Here is a 17,990-nt window from a genome sequence, read left to right as displayed (position 1 = left end):
TCATTGCTTGTACAGCCCTCTCGCAGTGTCCGGAGCAAGTATGGTGGGTCTGACACACCGGTGTCAATGTATTCTTTTTTCCATTTCCAGGAGTGTATTTATAACTGTGTAGTTTCTTATTGTAAGAACATTGCATATGGTTGAATTTTGCTGTAGAAATTTTGCAATACAACATATGGTTTTGTCTTATAGTTGAATAAATTGTGAAGGAAAGTAATTAAACACAGGAAAGTTATTAAGAAATATCTCGCTACCGTGTCTAACTGTGAGAAGTTTATGAAAATATGTATTGTTGTCGTGGCTTAATGAAGTATAGCTAAACTTGGAGTCTTTTTTCTCTTTTTATCACTCGTTAAGATTAGTTCCCTGTTTTCATTTTTTTCTTTTACTTTAATGATGATGTTTGCACACTCGCAGTGCGCATCGCGAGTTGTGTACTGAGAAGCATTTTATGAAAGTTGGTAAGATACCGTCGTGCATTGGACATCACAAGTACGGCAAAAAAATCTGGTGTTTGACAGTGTTATCATTTTTCTAGTACTAACAGGTTGCAGAACAGATGAGCGATACGTGTGCGCAGGTATGCCAATAAATGTAATTACCCTCAAACTTCATGTGCATTTTAAGGCCCAGTGATTGTCAGAGTGTTTTTGTAAAAATATCAGCATCAGTTCTGAGGCTTAATACCAGTAAAAGATTTCAGTAAAGTGCTATCTTGTCAGTTTTGAAGCAGTTTTATTAGAAAATCTGGTGCGTTAATTTTTATGTTCATTTGCTTGGTAATTACAATAACAGTTTTGGTACAGTGATTGTTTACAAGGATACGGAAAAGACTAGTCTATTCAGGGCCAACATATTAATTTGGGTCTTTCGTTTCTCAGTCAGGTAAAGCATGTAAATTTCATTGTAAATGGATTGTTTTCTCGCAGGGAACTGTTTGATGTACCAGCTGTCTGGATTACGCATCGGGTAGCGTGAGCTTCATATATTTCCAGTCCAATTTATATGTACTCGTAGTTCTGATGCACTGCGCCGAAATTTACAAGTTTCAATTACAAAACACGTTTTGCACATTACTCTCACCTAACGACCTTTGCTGTCAGAATGCGTATTTGTATGGCAGTCTACTGATTTTTGCAGTCAGCTAAAGATTTGTTCTACAACCACAAATTATAATTTCAGTTATATTCTTTGACTTATCAGTTATTTTCAAGATTCGTGACGCAATTAGTGAGGTCATTATACATTGCATGTCATAACAACAACACCGTTTATTTTGCATATTTACTACCAGTGAACAATATAGACAAATTTTCTGAAGAATAGTTAATGCTTGCCTTTGCAGAAATAGATTGAACACTAATTTGTCACAAGTATTTTACAAAGTGAAGTGCGAGTGAGATTCTCTCATTTTATGCACTTGTTATGTTATAGTGTGCTTAGTACAAGCCTTATTACTATTAACCTTTACTATTTCCTGTGATATACTCCATGTTAAAAGTATCCTTGTTTATTGAATCTTGAAGTGTTGTATAGTTAGACAAGTGCTGATTTTTTTAATGGTATATACTACTTTTGTGTAATTTTGTGAAGTGTAGCAATCCCATTGCAAAGTGATATTATCAGATGATTGGATTTGCATTTATTCAGTATATTCTCTCACTGGTAACTTAAACACTTTTCTGTTTTCATTAACATTTAAAGGAAGTGATTTCAGTTGTTATCTGTGTAGTGTTGATCTTCTGTGTGTCAGAGATTTCGTTTTTGTTTGCTGTGTTACTGTAATTGCATTGAGTTACTAGAGCTAGGTCAAATTCTAGATCTGCAGCTGATGTCACTTTTGGTTATTCTGTAGACATAGATGGAACAATTAAACAGGGATCCTCTCACAATATTGATTTAACTGAGACAGATAGTACAATGCTTGACAGAACTGATCTGGGTAATTTCTCAGTATCAAACATGAAACAAGATAGCGCAGTTGGGGATTCTACTTCGGAAAGTGAGTATGTAGTATGTAATTTGTCTCGTCACAAAGGTCAGGTTCTATACTTAAAATATTCAGGTTTCGCATCCACAACTATTGACCAAACTGAGTCAGCCTCTACCCCCTGATGTAGTAATGCCAAAGATGGAAACAATGATTTTTTGCCAAGATATTCTGAGGGCATTATCAGAGTACAGCCAACGGCCTTGCCGCAGTGGTAACACCGGTTCCCGTCAGATCGCCGAAGTTAAGAGCTGTCGGGCAGGGCTAGTACTTGGATGGGTGACCATCCGGTCTGACGAGCGCTGTTGGCAAGCGGGGTGCATTCAGCCCTTGTGAGGCAAACTGAGGAGCTTCTTGATTGCGAAGTAGCGGCTCCAGTATCGTAAACTGACATACGGCAGCGAGAGCGGTGTGCTAACCACATGGCCCTCCATCTCCGCACCCAATGACGCCTATGGGCTGAGGATGACACAGCGCCCGGTTGGTAACCTTGAGCCTTCATGGCCTGTTCAGGAGGGGTTTTAGGGTTTTATTATCAGAGCACAATAAAGGATAGGTTAAAAATCTAAAGAACGTGATAAAAGATTTTACCAGACATCTCGAACATATTAATAAAAACTAGGTGAGGAGCTTTTGGCCGACTTAAATGATAAAACTAAACAGATTAAACAAGACCTACATGAGGAGTTCAAAGATGTAATAAATAAGGCACATATGGCAAACGACTTGTTTGTCGATACAGAGAATTCCTCCTTTCATACCATAGAAATCATTGATTGTGAACCTTTTAGTGAACAAAACGGACAGTCATAGCCTGTTAATTATCAAAATGAGGCATAGATGTTAAGTACATACTACCATTATCCTGTTAATATAGAACCTGTTGAGGATCAAGCACTAAACTTGAATGAAATCTGCGTTTTTGACTCGGTAACTCATTACATATCTTGGTTAGATGATTATGGAGAGGTCAGATGATTATCGTGAATGTGAAACAGATATACCTCCAAAATCTGTAAGGAACATACTTTATGATATGGTATTGGATTTTGGAGATGCTTTCCTAAGAGAAATGTTTTATGACAGATTCAAAGGAGAAACGAATAAATTATATAAATTCTGATGATATATTAGACTCAGATAGTCCTGTTTTGGCTATCAGCGAGGCAACTTTCTGTAAGCGTCAGGAATTAACTGTATGTCCAACATTACCATTGCAAGAAACCAAAATTAAAGGTGTGATTACTAAAAAAACTGTAGAGATTAAGAAACAGCTACGTATAGACTTCATTTTCCAAGGTCATCAGTTCTCTGCCAACTTCATAATTGTGCCCTTTCCGACTACACAAATGATATTAGGTGTTGGTTTATTGACTGAGTACAAGGCTATTCTACACTCTGATGATGCTCAGGCGAAAGCTGAAGTCGATAGGAAGATAGTCTGTTTGCATTTCAAGGACTGGGTTTCGAAGTAGGAAGAAGACATCAACTGTTTGATTTTTATGTTAGTCAATATCACAACCTTCCAGTGAAGTTATCGGTCATAAATCAAGTACTTCATGAGATGGAACACAGTCTTTTGATATCTCTGAAATTATGCTTGAGAAAGTAGACAGTGCAGAGGATGCTTCTGAAATAGATAAACAAGAGTTATTCGATATCTTACAGTCATATTCTGAAGTCTTTGTGAACAAACCTGGTAGCATACGAAATTTTGTGTATGAATTGAAAGTCAAAGGACATACGAAGTTCTTTGTTCCACATAATGCTGTTCCATCGGGATACAGAGAAAGAGGAAACAATGAGATCTAACGTAGGTAGAGGATCGGTCTGTGTATGATGGATACATCAGCTTGCGACTGATGCCTCCTCGAGCTGGCTGTTACTATTTCTTCTTTTAATTCATGACGCACTAGCCTTCTTCTACTATTCTGTTTAGGTAATAGGTGTAAATAATTCCTCTACTAACCTAGTGCAAGTAAATTGAAGTAGTTTTGAGGCTAGTTGACTTTCCACTACAGGAAATTATTTTCCGAATTGGTGATGGATGGAATTTTCTATGAGTTTTTGGTAATTTGTGAGTAAAGTTTCAGAAGTCAACTGTACTGAAGTCTTTCTGAGATGTTTTTAAATAGTTATCTAAAGCTAACAATTCTCAGCTATTGACCATTGGTAATAGAGAGTTATTAACTGACAATGCAAGCTGAATATGTACAGTGTGAGAAACTGGACACAGTGTGTAGGGTCACAGAGAGAGGGTATAGATTGACATTTATGAAAAAAGTACTAAGACCAAAACATAAGAAATTAGCTGCTTATGATGTAGCTGAATACGCGTGATGAAAGGAGATGTTCATATTATGCAGATTTCCTTAAACATTTGAACAAACAACTGTAACTGGTTTGTAATGGTTTGCACCATGTTGCATGAAATGTGTGCATCTTTCTTACTTAATATGAATTAAAAGGAATTCTTATTGTACTTATAAGTTTCCTTTAATCATGTGTACAAGTAAGTGTAATGGCTTTGTAATGATTTGTACATTACTGTAAAACTATGTGTATTTATGCCACTGTATCTGACTGAATTTGATTAGGAATTTACCACAGAGAGCATCTTGTTATGCTAAGTCTTCTGAATCGTTACAAATACGCAAATGGCTTCTTACTGGAAGATTTGTGGACTTGTTTGCATGTATGTAGTATTGCTCGTATTTCACCTTATGTGTCATATTTGTATCACTTTGTACCTGTTCACTGATATTTTGTTTACATCGTCACCCGCTCCAGGTATTTCTAACGACACATTTTGTACCATATTTTGTGATTGTTTCTTTCGGAGAATATTTTGAGTGCCTCATGAAGTTGTATCAGAATTCTTGTTTGGTGGGAGTGGGGTGATGAAAGGTAACTGTCCTTTTTGCCATGATGATTTTCAGATATTTTGGTCGTACATGTGAACGAATTTGAAAAAAAAAGTACTCAACTCGTGTATAACTATTTTTTTTGGTTAGAGACCCGAGCTGTTAGTAAGAGAGGTCACTTCTTTCGAAGAGCAGTAGTAATGTATGTTGATCAGTCTTGCAATGTACTTGGTTTGTAAAAGATGGAAGTTGGACTGCAGGGCAAAGGAGTCAGCCTCTTAAAAAAATGATTTTTAATAACATGTTTTCAGGAAAAATATTGCGGAAATGAAATGATATGTATGGAATAACGAGAAATGCCGATTTTAAGGTATTCCAGTCTCTTTACGTTTATAGCTGTGTAGGTTCTTATTGTTAGAACATTGCGTATGGTTGAAGTTTTCTGTAGAAATTCTATAACGCAAAATACGGTTTTGTCTTATAGCTGAACGAGGTCAAGGAAAGTTATTATGAACAGGAATATTGTTGAGAAATATTTGGCTGCCCTCTCCAGGTGTAAGAACTTTATGAAAAATGGATTGTTGTCATGGCTTAATGAAGCATAGTTGAAGTTTCTTTGTTTTCTTTTATCAGCCGTTAAAATTAGGCCCCTATTTTCATTTTTTTAATGACTGTGTTTGAATACTCGCATTGCACATCGCACGTTGTGTACTGAGCAGCATTTTAATAAAGTTGGTAAGATAACGTCTTGCGCTACACATCCCAAATACGGCAAATGAAATCTGATTTTTAACAGCCTCATCATTGTCATAATTGTGAGAGGTTGCAGAGCAGAGTTCGGAGTGCACAAGTATGCCAATAAATTTAATTATCGTCAAACTTCATGTCCACTGTAAGGCCCAGTGATTGTCAGAGTGTTTTTGTAAAAATATGAGTATCATTTCTGAGGCTTAATATCAGTAAAAGACTTCAGTAAAGTGCTATCTTGTGAATTTTGAAGCAGTTGTATGAGAAAGTCAGATGCGCAAATTTTTTTATATTCATTTGCCTTGTAATTACAATAACGTTCCTGGTACAGTGATTGTTTACAAGACTACGATAAAGATTAACTATATTCAGGGTCAACATTTTAATCTTGGTCATTTGTTTTGCAGTCAGACAGCATATGTCAATTTCGTTGAAAACGGATTACCTTCTCGCAGGGAATTATTTGATATACCGACAGTCTGGATTTCGCATCGTGTGGCGTGAGCTTCACATAGTTCCAAACAAACTTAAACTTTTAGTTGGTTCGGCTGTCCTGCGTTTGAGATTTACATATTTCGACATCAGAATAAGTTATAAAAATTTGTTAGTCTCAGACGACACTTACAACTTAAAATTTAGAAATATAACAAGGAACTTTCATATGTCCTACCACTATAGGTATTCTTTTGTCCGTCACAAACCATCATCCGACACCAGTACAACACAATGCATACACGTTTGCATGCTTGCATTCAGCATTCTTCCGGTTACATCGGTTATTAATGTACCAGTATTTTACATTTGCAACGGCTTTCCTCGCACTTAAATGCACCTGTGATCTTGTAATGTTAATCACTTAAACGTGTTACCACCAAAAATTCGTCGTTTGGCAATGTCAAATAGTATAAGATGCTCGAAACTCTAACAAAAACATGGGGAAGCTATACGGAAAGACGTTTCGGCTAATGTGAAATATGTTGAAGATGTCCAAAAAGCTGTGACGAGGGTCTTGGAGGATATTACAGAAGATGAGTTCCGGAAATTTTACCATCAATGGCAAAAGCGCTGGAAAAAGTGCGTGCAATCAGAATGGAATTACTTTGAAGGAGACAACATTAAACTTGACTAAAACGGTAAGCAAAACTTTTTCACATCAGTCTCATTACTTTATTATCGTACCTCGTAGCAGCCGGCCGCTGTGGCCGAGCGGCTGTAGGCGCTTCAGTCTGGGACCTCGCTGCTGCTACAGTCGCAGGTACGAATCCTGCCTCGGGCGTGGATGTGTATAATCTCCTTAGGTTAGTTAGGTTTAAGTAGTTCGAAGTCTAGGGGACTGATGACGTCAGATGTTAAGTCCCATTGCGATTAGAGCCGTTTCTTTGAGCCGTTTTTTGAGCCAGAATATCACTTTCAAGGTACGCCCTTAATTATTTACTAGATGTACTACAACCCCCGCCTTCCTCTACAGTTTTTACTCTTAGTACCGTGGAATAAGTTACTCCGTGATGCCTTAGCAGATGTCCTACCGTTCTATCCCTTCGCCTTGTCCGTGTTTTCCACATATTCCTTGCCTATCCGATTCTGCGCAGAGCCTCCCCACTCCTTAACTTATCAATAAACATAATTTTCAACATTCTTCTGTAGCATCGCATCTTAAATTCTTCGATTCACTTGTTTTCCGGATTTCTCACAGTCCATGTTTCACTACAATGCAATTCTGTGCTCCAAACGTACATCCCAGAAATTGCTTCCTCAAATTAAGGCCTGTATTTTATACTAGCTGACTTGTCTTGGCCAGGAATGCCCTTTCTGCCAGTGCTAGTCTGCTTTCTGTGTCTCTCTTGAGTTATTTTGCTGCTTAGGTGCCGCAGTTCCTTAACTTCATTTGTTTCCTGATCCCCAATTGTGGTGTAAGTTTCTCGTAATTCTTGTTTCTGCTATTTCTCATTAACTTCGTGTTTCATCGAGTTACTCTCAGTCCATATTCTGCACTCAACAGACTTTTCATTCATTCATCAGATCCTGAAATTCGTCTTCACTTTCGCGAGGATAGCAAAGTCATCAGCGAATGCTGTCATCGATATCTTTCACATTTATTGTATTTGACACACTGAACCTTTCTTTCATTTCCATCATTACTTCCTCAGAGTATAATGGACTGAGCAATAGGAGCGAAAGACTACGTCTCTGACTTTTCGATCCGAGCATTTCATTGTTGACCTTCTACTGTTATCGTTCCCTCTTGGCTCTAGTATACATTGCACACTTCCCGTCTTTCCCTATGGCACAATCAGATAATATCGAACGCTTCTTCCACATCGACATAACCTGTGCCTTGATTTTTCTTTATCCTTGCCTCCATTATCAACTGCAACTTCAGAATTGCCTTTCTGGTGCCTTTACCTTTCCTAATGCCAAACTGATCGTCATGTACCAGATCCTCAAATTTCTTTTCCATTCTTCTGCATATTATTCTTGTCAGCAAAACAGATGCGTGAGTTGTTATACCGATTGTACGATAATTCTCAGAGTTGTCGATTCTTGTAATCTAGGGAACTGTATGGATGAGGTTTTTCCAAAAGTCTGATAGTACATCGCCAGTCTCATGGATTTTTCACACCAACGTGAATAGTGGCTTTATTGCCTCCTCTACAAATAATATTAAAAATTCTTGTCGAATGTTATCTATCCCCTCTGCCTTCATCGATATTGAGTCTTCCATAGCTCTTTTAAATTCTGAATCTAACGCTTGACTCCCATACCTTCCCTATAGACTCATCTTTGTTCTTCTGCCACGTCATGAAACAAGTCTTCCCCCTCATATGTATCTTCAATGTACTCATTCCACCTATCCGCTCTTACCTCTGCTTTTGACACTGGAATTCCACTTGAACTCTTGATTTTACCACCCTTCTTTTTAATTTCACTGATGATTGTTTTGACTTTTCGTGATGTTGAGTCAGTTCTTGCAACGACAATTTCTTTTTCAATTTCTTCACACTTTTCAAATAGCCACTTCACCTTAGCTTCCGTGCACTTCCATTTATTTTTTCCGGAGTGATTTGTATTTCTGTGTTCCTGAATCTCCCTGAAAACTGTTGTACCTTCCTTCTTTCATCGATCAGCTGAGGTACACTGGTGTTCAAAATTAAATCAACAAACGAAATTTGCAAAGTTGTGCTTATTTTGCCACTGAACAGTATTAACAGGCGATGGTTAAGTAGAAACAATGTTAATAATACACAACGTAAACAACTGCAAATGTTCCTCTTCTTTTTTTTCAACTTAATGTATATGCACACACATTCAGACAAATGGTTAATATGCTCAGTATGGGTTGTGACCACCTCTAGCAGTAATACAGGCCTGACAACGACGGAGCACGCTGTGTATGACGTCATCAATCTCTTGTTGAGGCAATAACACTCATTCTTCCCGAAGAGTTGTCCGCAAGTTTTGGAGACTGGTTAGCGGATGCTCAAGCTGTGCAAGTAGAGCACTCCAGAAATGCTCTAAGTGGTTAAAATCAGGAGAGCGAGCAGGCCACACCATGCGTGCAATATCTTCAGTTTCCAAAAAAACATCAACCGCCCTTGCTCTTTGAGTTCGATCATTGTCGTCCATCAGTAGGAGATCCGAGCCCGCACCACCTCTCAACAACCGCACAAGAGGTCCCATGATCTTGTTACGAAACCTGACAGCAGATAAACATTGCCAATTCCCCCATACAATTTCACGAAGAGGTTTTCATGTCGTCTACATAACCCCTGCCCACAGCATTAGGAATCCTCCTCGATATCGGTCTCTTTCCTTAATGTTGGGATGCTAAGACGTGTTCCACGCTCCCTCCAGATGCGAAAGCGTCTGAAATGACTCTCTACACCAAATTAGGACTCATCTGTGAAAAGAACATTGCTCCATTGTACGAACACCCAGACGTTTCCCTCTGTGAAGAAGCATCAGAGGTACACATACAGAAGATCTCATACAATAAGAGCCGCTCTACTGAAGCTTTCTGGACAACGTTTGTTTCGATACAACACTTCCATTGGATCCTGCGGGGTCTGATATCAGTTGCTGTGCAGCGCTAAGACGGTACCATAGTGCCCTTACATCCAAATAACGGTCCACTCTTTCTGATATCATACTTGGTCGGCGCTGCCCTATTCTTTGGAGCACTGTTACGGCCTCTGCAAATTGTTGACACATTCGAGAAACGACAGAACGACTCAAATGAAGCCATCGGGCACCATCAATTTGCGACTGTCCTGCTTCCATTCTTCCTGTGGCCCTTCCTCACAGAGGGTCCAGTAGGCGTCTTCTTGGTGCCACACTGCACCGTTGTCCCGTTGTCAACTGTTGTTGTTGTGGTCTTCAGTCCTGAAACTGGTTTGATGCAGCTCTCCATGCTACTCTATCCTGTGCAAGCTTCTTCATCTCCCAGTACCTACTGCAACGTACATCCTTCTGAATGTGCTTAGTGTAGTCATCTCTTGGTCTCCCTCTACGATTTTTACCCTCCACGCTGCCCTCCAATAATAAATTGGAGATCCCTTGATGCCTCAGAACATGTCCTACCAACTGATCCCTTCTTCTGGTTAAGTTGTGCCACAAACGTCTCTTCTCCCCAATCCTATTCAATACTTCCTCATTAGTTATGTGATCTACCCATCTAATCTTCAGCATTCTTTAGTAGCACCACATTTCGAAAGCTTCTATTCTCTTCTTGTCCAAACTATTTATCGTCCACGTTTCACTTCCATAGATGGCTACACTCCATACAAATACTTTCAGAAATGACTTCCTGACACTTAAATCTATACTCGATGTTAACAAATTTCTCTTCTTCAGAAACGCTCTCCTTGCCATTGCCAGTCTACATTTTATATCCTCTCTACATCGACCATCATCAGTTATTTTGCTCCCGAAATAGCAAAACTCCTTTACTACTTCAAGTGTCTCATTTCTCTCAGCATCACCCGACCTAATTCGACAACATTCCATTATCCTCGTTTTGCTTTTGTTGATATCCTTTGCTGTCTCTGAGAGAATTACAATGTCATCGGCGAACCTGAAACTTTTTATTTCTTCCCCATGGATTTTAATACCTACTCCGAATTTTTCTTTTGTTTCCTTCACTGCTTGCCCAATATAAAGATTCAATAAAATCGGGGACAGGCTACAATCCTGTCTCACTCCATTCCCAAACACTGCTTCCCTTTCATGTCCCTCGACTCTTATAACTGCCATCTCGTTTCCCTCTAAAGCTCCCTCTAGTACCATGGAAGTCATTCCCTCATGTCTTAGCAGATGTCCTATCATCCTGTCACTTCTACTTATCAGTGTTTTCCACATATTCCTTTCCTCTCCGATTCTGCGTAGAACCTCATCATTCCTTACCTTATCAGTCCATCTAATTTTCAACATTCGTCTATAGCACCACGTCTCAAACGCTTCGATTCTCTTCTGTTCCGGTTTTCTCACAGTCCATGTTTCACTACCATACAATGCTCTACTCCAGACGTATATCCTCAGAAATTTCTTCCTCAAATTAAGGCCGGTATTTGATATCAGTAGTCTTCTCTTGGCCAGAAATGCCTTTTTTGCCATAGCGAGTCTGCTTTTGATGTCCTCCTTGCTCCGTCCGTCATTGGTTATTTTACTGCCTAGGTAGCAGAATTCCTTAACTTCATTGACTTCGTGACCATCAATCCTGATGTTAAGTTTCTCGCTGTTCTCATTTCTACTAGTTCTCATTACCTTCGTCTTTCTCCGATTTACTCTCAAACCATACTGAGTACTCATTAGACTGTTCATTCCGTTCAGCAGATCATTTAATTCTTCTTCACTTTCACTCAGGATAGCAATGTCATCAGCGAATCGTATCATTGATATCCTTTCACCTTGTATTTTAATTCCACTCCTGAACCTTTCTTTTATTTCCATCATTGCTTCCTCGATGTACAGATTCAAGAGTAGGGGCGAAAGGCTACAGCCTTGTCTTACACCCTTCTTAATACGAGCGCTTCGTTCTTGATCGTCCACTCTTATTATTCCCTCTTGGTTGATGAACATATTGTATATGACCCGTCTGTCCCTATAGCTTACCCCTACTTTTTTCAGAATCTCGAACAGCTTGCACCATTTATATTGTCGAACGCTTTCTCCAGGTCGACAAATCCTATGAACGTGACTTGATTTTTCTTTAGCCTTGCTTCCATTATTAGCCGTAACGTCAGAATTGCCTCTCTCGTGCCTTTACTTTGCCTAAAGCCAAACTGATCGTCACCTAGCGCATTCTCAATTTTCTTTTCCCTTCTTCTGTATATTATTCTTGTAAGCAGCTGCGACGCATGAGCTGTTAAGCTGATTGTGCGATAATTCTCGCACTTGTCAGCTCTTGCTGTCTTCGGAATTGTGTGGATGATGCTTTTCCGAAAGTCAGATGGTATGTCGCCAGACTCATATATTCTACACACCAACATGAATAGTCGTTTTGTTGCCACTTCCCCTAATGATTTTAGAAATTCTGAAGGAATGTTATCTATCCCTTCTGCCTTATTTGACTGTAATTCCTCCAAAGCTCTTTTAAATTCCGATTCTAATACTGGATCCCCTATCTCTTCTAAATCGACTCCTGTTTCTTCTTCTATCACATCACACAAATTTTCACCCTCATAGAGGCTTTCAATGTATTCTTTCATCCTATTTGCTCTCTCCTCTGCATTTAACAGTGGAATTCCCGTTGCGCTCTTAATGTTACCACCGTTGCTTTTAATATCACCAAAGGTTGGTTTGACTTTCCTGTATGCTGAGACTGTCCTTCCGACAATCATATCTTTTTCGATGTCTTCACATTTTTCCTGCCGCCATTTCGTCTTAGCTTCCCTGTACTTCCTATTTATTTCATTCCTCAGCGACTTGTGTTTCTGTATTCCTGATTTTTCCGGAACATGTTTGTACTTCCTCCTTTCATCAATCAACTGAAGTATTTCTTCTGTTAACCATGGTTTCTTCGCAGCTACCTTCTTTGTACCTATGTTTTCCTTCCCAACTTCTGTGATGGCCCTTTTTAGAGATGTCCATTCCTCTTCAACTGTGCTGCCTAATGCGCTATTCCTTATTGCTGTATCTGTATCGTTAGAGAACTTCAAAGGTATCTTGTCATTCCTTAGAACTTCCATATCCCACTTCTTTGCTTATTGATTCTTCCTGATTAATGTCTTGAACTTCAGCCTACCCTTCATCACTACTATATTGTGATCTGAGTCTATATCTGCTCCTCGGTACGCCTTACAATGCAGTATCTGATTTCGGAATCTCTGTCTGACCATGATGTAATGTAATTGAAATCTTCCTGTATCTCCCGGCCTTTTCCAAGTATACCTCCTCCTCTTGTGATTCTTGAACAGGGTATCCGATATTATTAGCTGAAACCTGTTACAGAACTCAATTAGTCTCTCTCCTCTTTCATTCCTTGTCCAAAGCCCATATTCTCCTGTAACCTTTTCATCTACTCCATCCCCTACAACTGCATTGCAGTTGCCCATGACTGTTAGATTTTCGTCCCCCTTTACATCCTGCATTACCCTTTCAATATCCTCATACACTTTCTCTATCTGTTCATCTTCAGGTTGCGATGTCGGCATGTATACCTGAACTATCGTTGTCGATTCTGATTATAACAACCCGGTCACTGAACTGTTCACAGTAACACACCCTCTGCCCTACCTTCCTATTCATAACGAATCCTACACCTGTTATACCATTTTCTGCTGGTGTTGATATTACCCAATACTCATGTGACCAGAAATCCACTTCACTTCACTGACCCCTACTATATCTAGATTGAGCCTTTGCATTTCCCTTTTCAGGTTTTCTAGTTTCCCTACCACGTTCAAGCTTCTGACATTCCACGTCCCGACTCTAGAACATTATCCTTTCGTCGATTATTCAATCTTTTTCTCATGGTAACCTCCCCCTTGGCAGACCCCTTCCGGAGATCCGAATGGGGGACTATTACGGAATCTTTTGCCAATGGAGAGATCATCATGACACTTCTTCAACTACAGGCTACATGTCCTGTGGATACACGTTACGTGTCTTTAATGCAGTGGTTTCCATTCCCTTCTGCATCCTCATGTCGTTGATCATTGCTGATTCTTCCGCCTTTAAGGGCAATTTCCCACCCCTAGGACAAGAGAGTGCCCTGAACCTCTATCCGCTCCTCCGCCCTCTTTGACAAGGCCGTTGGCAGAAAGAGGCTGACTTCTTATGCCGGAAGCCTTCGGCCGCCAATGCTGATTATTTATCAAAATTTAGGCAGTGGCGGGGATCGCACTCAGAACTGAAGACCTTTTGATTATGAATCAAAGACGCTACCACTACACCATGGGTAATAAGTGGGTTCCATACAAATTGTAAATAGCCTTTCGCTCCCTGTATTTTACCCCTGCCACCATCAGAATTTGAAAGAGAGTATACCAGTCCGCATTGTCAAAAGCTTTCTCTAAGTCTACAAATGCTAGAAACGTAGGTTTGCCCTTCCTTAATCTTGCTTCTAAGATAAGTCGTAGGGTCAGTATTGCCTCACGTGTTCCAACATTTCTACGTAATCCAAACTGATCTTCCCCGAGGTCGGCTTCTACTAGTTTTTCCATACATCTTGCTCACCAGATAGTAGAGTTTTGTCAGGACTGGCCCTTCCAAGGCCGTCAGTAGTTCCAATGGAAAGTTGTCTTCTCCAGGAGCCTTGTGTCGACTCAGGTCTTTCAGTGCTCTGTCAAACTCTTCGTATCTCCCATTTCATCTTCATCTACATCCTCTTCCATTCCCATAATATTGTCCTCAAGTACATCACCCTCGTATAGACCCTCTATATACTCCTTCCACCTTTCTGCTTTCCCTTCTTTGCTTAGAACTGGGTTTCCATCTGAGCTCTTGATGTTCATACATGTGGTTCTCTTATCTCCAAAGGTCTCTTTAATTTTCCTGTAGGCAGTATCTATCTTAGACCTAATGAGACAAGTCTCTACATCCTTACATTTGTCCTCTAGCCATCCCTGCTCAGCCATTTTACACTTCCTGTCGATCTCATTTTTGAGACGTCTTCCTTTTTGCTTGCTTCATTTACTGCATTTTTATATTTTCTTCTTTCATCAGTTAAGTTCAATATTTCTTCTGTTACCCAATTCTTTCTACTAGCCTTCGTCTTTTTACCTACTTGATCCTCTGCTGCCTTCACTACTTCATCCCTCAAAGCTACCCATTCTTCTTCTACTGTAATTGTTCCCCTTTCCTATCAATTGTTCCCTTATGCTCTACCAGAAACTCAGTAAAACCTCTGGTTCTTTCAGTTTATCCAGGTCCCATCTCCTTAAATTCCCACCTTTTTGCAGTTTCTTCAGTTTTAATCTACAGTTCATAACCAATAGATCGTGGTCAGTGTCCACATCTGCCCCTGTAAATGTCTTAAAATTTAAAACCTGGTTCCTAAATCTCTGTGTTACCATTATATAATCTATCTGAATCCTGTCAGTATCTCCAGGCTTCTTCCATGTATACACCCTTCTTTTACAGGGTGTTTCAAAAATGACCGGTATATTTTAAATGGCAATACAAACTAAACGAATACCGATAGAGATACACCGTTTGTTGCAATATGCTTGGGACAGTAGTACAATTTCAGGCAGACAAACTTTCAAAATTACAGTAGTTACAATTGTCAACAACAGATGGCGCTGCAGTCTGGGAAACTCTATAGTACGATATTTTCCACATATCCACCAAGCATAGCAATAATATGTTGAAGTCTCTGAATGAAATTACCCGAAACCTTTGACAACGTGTCTGGCGGATTGGCTTCACATGCAGATGAGATGTACTGTTTCAGCTGTTCAATTGTTTCTGGATTCTGGCGGTACACCTGGTCTTTCCAGTGTCCCCACAGAAAGAAGTCACAGGGGTTCACGTCTGGCGAATAGGGAGGCCAATCCACGCCGCCTCCTGTATGTTTCGGATAGCCCAAAGCAATCACACGATCAATGAAATATTCATTCAGGAAATTAAAGACGTCGGCCTTGTTATGTGGCCGGGCACCATCTTGCATAAGCCACGAGGTGTTCGCAGTGCCGTCTAAGGCAGTTTGTACCGCCACAAAGTCACGAAGAATGTCCAGATAGCGTGATGCACTAATCGTTTCGGATCTGAAAAATGGGCCAATGATTCCTTTGGAAGAAATGGCGGCCCAGACCAGTACTTTCTGAGGATGCAGGGACGATGGGACTGCAACATGGGGCTTTTCGGTTCCCCATATGTGCCAGTTCTGTTTATTGACGAAGCCGTCCAGGTAAAAATAAGCTTCGTCAGTAAACCAAATGCTGCCCACATGCATATCGCCATCATCAATCCTGTGCACTATATCGTTAGCAAATGTCTCTCGTGCAGCAATGGTAGCGGCTCTGAGGGGTTGCCGCATTTGAATTTTGTATGGATAGAGGTGTAAACTATGGCGCATTAGACGATACGTGGACGTTGGTGTCATTTGGACTGCAGCTGCAACACGGCGAACGGAAACCCGAGGCCACTGTTGGATCAACTGCTGCACTAGCTGCGCGTTGCCCTCTGTGGTTGCCGTACACAGTCACCCTACCTTTCCAGCACGTTCATCCATCACATTCCCAGTCCGTTGAAATTTTTCAAAGAGATCCTTTATTATATCGCTTTTCGGTCCTTTGGTTACATTAAACCTCTGTTGAAAACTTCGTCTTGTTGCAACAACACTGTGTTCTAGGCGGTGGAAATCCAACACCAGAAAAATCCTCTGTTCTAAGGAATAAACCATGTTGTCCACAGCACACTTGCACATTGTGAACAGCACACGCTTACAGCAGAAAGACGACGTACAGAATGGCGCACCCACAGACTGTGTTGTCTTCTATATCTTTCACATCACTTGCAGCGCCATCTGTTGCTGAAAATTGTAACTACTGTAATTTCGAAAGTTTGTCCGCCTGAAAATGTACTGTTGTCCCAAGCATATTGCAACAAACGGTGTATTTCTATCGCTGCTCGTTTAGTTTTTATTGCCGTTTCAAATATACTGGTCATTTTTTAAACACCCTGTATGATTCTTGAACTAAGTGATAGCTATGATTAAGTTGCGCTCTCTGCAAAATTCTACCAGGCGGCTTCCTCTTTCATTTCTTTGCCCGAGTCCATATTCACCTACTACGTTTCCTTCTCTCCCTTTTCCTACTACCGAGTACCAGTCACCCATGACTATTAAATTTTCGTCACCCTTCACTATCTGAATAATTTATTTTATTTGATCATACTTTTCTTCAATTTCTTCGTCATCTGCAGAACTAGTTGGCATATAAACTTATACTACTGTGGTAGGTGTGGGCTCCGTATCTATCTTGGCCACAATAATGCGTTCACTATGCTGTTTGTAGCAGCTTACCCGCATTCCTATTTTCCTATTCATTACTAAACCTACTCCTGCATTACCCCAATTTGATTTTGTGTTTATAACCCTTTAGTCACCTGACCAGAAGGTTTGTTCCTCCTGCCATCGAAGTTCACTAATTCCCACTATATCTAACTTTAACCTATCCATTTCCCTTTTTAAATTTTCTAACCTACCTGACCGATTAACGGATCTGACATTCCACGCTCCGAATTGTAGAACGCCAGTTTTCTTTCTCCTGATAACGACGTCCTCATGAGTAGTCCCCGCCTGGAAATCCGAATGGGGGACTATTTTACCTCCGGAATATTTTACCCAAGAGGACGCCATCATCATTTAATCATACAGTAAATCTGAATGCCCTCGGGAAAAATTACGACCGTAGTTTCCCCTTGCATTCAGCTGCTGCCCCTCTTCAGGAACCACACGTTTGTCTGGCCTCTCAACAGATACCCCTCCATTGTGGTTGCACCTACGGTACGGCTACCTGTATCGCTGAGGCACGCAAGGTCCATGGTTCATGGGGGGAGGTTGTCGACTGTATACACAGCGATTGTGGATTTGGGACTACCTGGCAAATGCTCCATCTGATAAGTGCCCCGACGTCATCGTTAACATGGTTGTCCGTTGAGTGAAATGCCATTTCGTGTGAAGAAAAGGACTGTATGCACATCTGTGTTAACTTGTATGATTATACGGCGAATTAGATGCAAGACAGGGAAATAGCGGTTCGTTACTTTAATATTCGAAAGCAGTGTATTTCTTCTGCTACCCATGTTTCTTCGCAGTTAGCTTGTTTGTATCCACGTTTTTCTTTTCAAGTTTTTGATTGACCGATTTAGAGACGACCATTCCTCTTAAACTGAACTGCCCATTGCGGTAATCCTTACCACTTCACAATATTTTTAGCTCAGTGAAA

General features: G+C 40.3%; 1 protein-coding gene and 1 pseudogene across 6 annotated transcripts in view; one reads left to right on the top strand and one right to left on the bottom strand.

Moving 5' to 3' along the window:
• The window catches only part of LOC126355940 (proton-coupled amino acid transporter-like protein CG1139), a 238,361-nt gene that overhangs the window by 169,804 nt on the left and 50,567 nt on the right, over positions 1-17,990 (bottom strand). The window lies entirely within an intron of this gene.
• LOC126357218 (5S ribosomal RNA) lies at positions 2,184-2,301 on the top strand (annotated as a pseudogene).

Source organism: Schistocerca gregaria, chromosome 3, assembly GCF_023897955.1.
Source record: "Schistocerca gregaria isolate iqSchGreg1 chromosome 3, iqSchGreg1.2, whole genome shotgun sequence".
NCBI classification, from domain to species: Eukaryota; Metazoa; Arthropoda; class Insecta; order Orthoptera; family Acrididae; genus Schistocerca; species Schistocerca gregaria.
This window is presented reverse-complemented; position numbering and strand designations above follow the sequence as displayed.